Source organism: Engraulis encrasicolus, chromosome 21, assembly GCF_034702125.1.
Source record: "Engraulis encrasicolus isolate BLACKSEA-1 chromosome 21, IST_EnEncr_1.0, whole genome shotgun sequence".
Lineage (NCBI taxonomy): Eukaryota > Metazoa > Chordata > Actinopteri > Clupeiformes > Engraulidae > Engraulis > Engraulis encrasicolus.
Window position 1 is genome coordinate 39,545,253 of NC_085877.1, and position 3,876 is coordinate 39,549,128.

At 38.2% G+C, this 3,876-nt stretch overlaps 1 long non-coding RNA gene across 1 annotated transcript; it reads right to left on the minus strand.

Annotated features, from left to right (window-relative positions):
- Positions 1-712: 712 nt before the first annotated feature.
- On the minus strand, positions 713-3,565 carry LOC134437930 (uncharacterized). The gene is made up of 4 exons (XR_010032508.1): positions 3,528-3,565; positions 2,534-2,584; positions 1,780-1,821; positions 713-1,389 (listed from the first exon to the last, which is right to left on the minus strand). It is a non-coding gene; the product is annotated as an uncharacterized LOC134437930 (long non-coding RNA).
- Between the last annotated feature and the right edge of the window lie 311 nt (positions 3,566-3,876).

Here is a 3,876-nt window from a genome sequence, read left to right on the forward strand (position 1 = left end):
GCCATTTGTTTACGGATCTATCACCTCAACAACAGAAGTGAAACCAGCTTTTCATCAAGCTAGATACATTTAGAATAGATGGACCTCTTCCATGGGAAAGTGAATATGATTCCTAGACTGACTATATGTCACTTGTGACTTAGTCTGGCAATAGCAGGATACTTGTTTTGATGGATGACAGAACAGCACACAAAAGGAATGACACATGATTTATTTGTTACAACAAGTATATATAAAAGTTTGTATTGAGAGGCACATCAACATGTATACATAACGGTAAACACATTAAAAAAAAAAAATCACCAGGCATCACCCATCCTAAGTTTGCATGTCTGTTTTGAAGGGGCATGTTACAAATAACAGTTGTCAATGTCCTGCAAGTATGTTTAAAAAATGCCTTGGTCAGATAGTATATCTATCTATCTATCTAGTCTATCTATTCTCAATGTTTCTAGCCTGATAAACCAGACTAAATGTGGATGTCTAATTTAGTCTGGCCTCGATCCATAACACATCCGAAGATTGTTGATGAGAACAACCTTCCCTCAAAACCCTGCCCACTTTGATTCAAAACACATCTTTGCGTTGTAATTGGTTTGCCAGATTCTTGGCATTCTGGCTTCATTGAATCATTATGCAAGGCCAGACCCACCCGTAGACAAAACATTTTGCCGTCCAGCGGGTGGCGCTGGTTCACCAGGCTACAATGTTTCAGTACAATACATACTGTATCACACATACCTAGGCTATACATCGGTTACTGCACTTTACAAAAGTCTTGTTTAACTAAACATGCACACGTCAATATGAGCACACACAGCATCACTCTTAGCTATTTATTTGGTACAAACGTAAGTGGTAACGTTTCAAAGTAACAAACTACATCCTCTTATACACACACGTAGCCTACTGTTCAATTAAAATTGATGACACACATGGATTTTATACAAGAAATCGGTCATTGTAACTTTCTGGGGTTGTTGAGGGTCTAGGCGTAGGCCTACTTGAATCTACAATCAAGCAAAGCCTAATGCTTGTGGGTCTACTGTTTGAATTTTGAGGAAAAACAAACTTTTTATTTCAGGTCAAGCGGATGTCACACGCCCCTTTAAGCAGACCGGAACCCTGTTCACATTTGGCACCCAGAGCAACCCACTACCTTGGCGTATCTCTCTATATATATATACAATCTCTGGTATCACCACAACAGGAAACACTATCAAGTTACAGTGTACATTGCAGAGGAAAAACAACTTAAAGGAAAAAGTGCATGTGAAGTCAATATTCATCAAGTTCTGTTCTACCAGTCCATGCCTCGCAGGTGGTCTTGAGGAGTGTTGATGCTTATTCACTCTACCAGCTCACAGGGGTTAGACAGTGCAGACGGGTCTGCAGGCAAAAGACAAAAGACTCAGGGCACAGCGATAACACATAAGGTATAAACTAATATAAACTACTTTATATATCTGGTATTAATTCTGCATTAAAGAAGCTTTTGAGACATTTAAGACCATTGATTACTATTGTGACCACATTTCAGTGCCGGGTGATTAAAATGACCTCAGAATTTAATCAGTGATTTTGTTTATTTACTTAATGTAATCTGAAATGATGATCTAATTGCAACATAGCATCAATCACAATCAATTGTGTGAGAGAGGTTTTCACAATATCAGATAGTAATACATAGTAAATAAATACCCATCAAAATAACTTTAAAGCGATACCATGACATTAATTTACAGTAAGGCCTACAGTAGAGGTGAGTTTGATACATACCCATGTTGCTTAGTGACAGTTTGTCATACACGGTATCCATCACTTTTAGAAGAGAAAAAAAGTATCAGACAGTAAGGAGTGTGATATCATATTTGCAAACATATACACACACACACACACCCAAGTAACAGGGCTTGACACTGGCACCTGCCAACCGGCCAAATGCTGGTAAAACTTGGCTGTGGCTAGTAATAAGTTCAGCGTCACTAGCCAATTTGGCAGGGAGCTTATTCCTTGGTAGGCATATCAGAGTAGCCTATATTCTGTTGTTCCCCCCTTGTGTATCAATTGTTTGCATTTTAGTTCAAGAAAAAGCTCAGTTATGTTTCTACTTGTTTGATTGATTTCCACGTAGAAAGGTATGCACTAATCTTCTTGCTTTAGCACCTCATCTTCTGAGGTTAGATGTACAGTATCATGATAAAGGGGAAAAAGCATATAACAAATGTGTGGCTAGTAGAATTGCTGGATGGCTAGTGACTCAAGAAAATCACAAGTCACAGTGGCCTGTGAGTTAAAAAGTTAATGTCAAGCACTGCCAAGTAAGTATGAGCACACACAGCATCACTCTCAGCTAAGACAAATAGGCAAACCGTGCCCTCTAATGGGAAAATAAGGACTGATACAGACAGTGACAGACTGAAATGAATTGCTGTCTACCCATATTTAGAACAAAAAACTCTACATTTTGTCAAAAGGGGAGCTGCAGTAACTTGGGCCAACTGAGAAATAAATAAGTGTATTGACGCCTTACCTTTCCTCTTTGGTGCAACATGTTGGATTGTTTCATAGATTGGAAGACCACCTGTACGAAGTACGAAGGACACCATTGAGCAGTTGAGTTCAAAACAGTTTGAAGTTGTTAGCAAACGTAGCGGTATATCATACGAAGGGTTCAGTATTAATTATGGTTTTAAAAGGCACTTAATTTGATTAACATTTCATAGGAAATATATTCAGTAGGTAATTTAAGGCTATACTATACTTGTTTTGGCTAATTAGGGTTGGGAATAGTGTTCAACTGATTCTGTTTAAGAATATACATGTAATTTAACCCTATTCAGACTGGGCTTTTTTGGCATTCTTGGGCCTGGGGGGGGGCTCTTTTGACCCCCCCCTCATAACTCATGAACGGAATACGGTATGACCACCAAACTTTGGGGAGATGATCTACATATAGACATCTATGAATGACATAATTTTTGTGTCATTATCTGGTATTATGACGTCATTATGACATCATCTGATGATCATTATGACATCATCTTTATAATACCCAAAATCTCGCCATAATGTATTTTCCATCAAATTTAGGTAATGCACTTAAATTTTAATGATTATATGCTTCAGACCACTTTAATGCTCAAAAAGCTGCCTGATGCTAATGGAAATAACAAAAAATATGAAAAAGGAACAATAATGAGACTTAGATCAGTGATTTTCGGTCAGACATACCTGTCAGAAAACCGTTGCCATGGCAACGGCAAAAATGATAAACATAATATTTTGGTACTAAACTGTAGCCAACTAAATGTTAGGAAAAGTCACCAAGTTTCGTAGTCATAGCTTAAGTCGTTAAGGAATTATACTACATCAAAGTTGGTGCGGGCACTTTTAGCCCCCCCCCAGTCTGGATAGGGTTAATTTAATAATTTTGTTGTGGTTGGGGTCAACAAGCCATTATAATAATAGGGGCATGACTAAGCAACTTGTCTTTGGGAAGCGCTGAGTCCTTCCTCAATACTCACCTTGGCTGTTCTCATTGTTGCTATTGTCTGCCAGACCACTAGAGGGAAACACAGAACAAATAAACCATAAGAAAAATGCAAAATGATTTTAACCATAAACCGTCAACTGTATGCACATAATTAGAGATCCTAAAGGAAATGATAAATTGGACACATTTGGGTAACAGCTTTTAGCAACATTGGCTCCTGATTTTCCAGAAATGGTGGACTGTTCCTTTAAAAGATCCTGATTATGTCCCATGGGCTGACTGGAAGAAGCATGACATCATATGTCTATGAGTTAAACATTTTCAGAAACACAGAATACTATACGCACCCCTGGTGCACAGAATGTCTTTCAACTACTTGC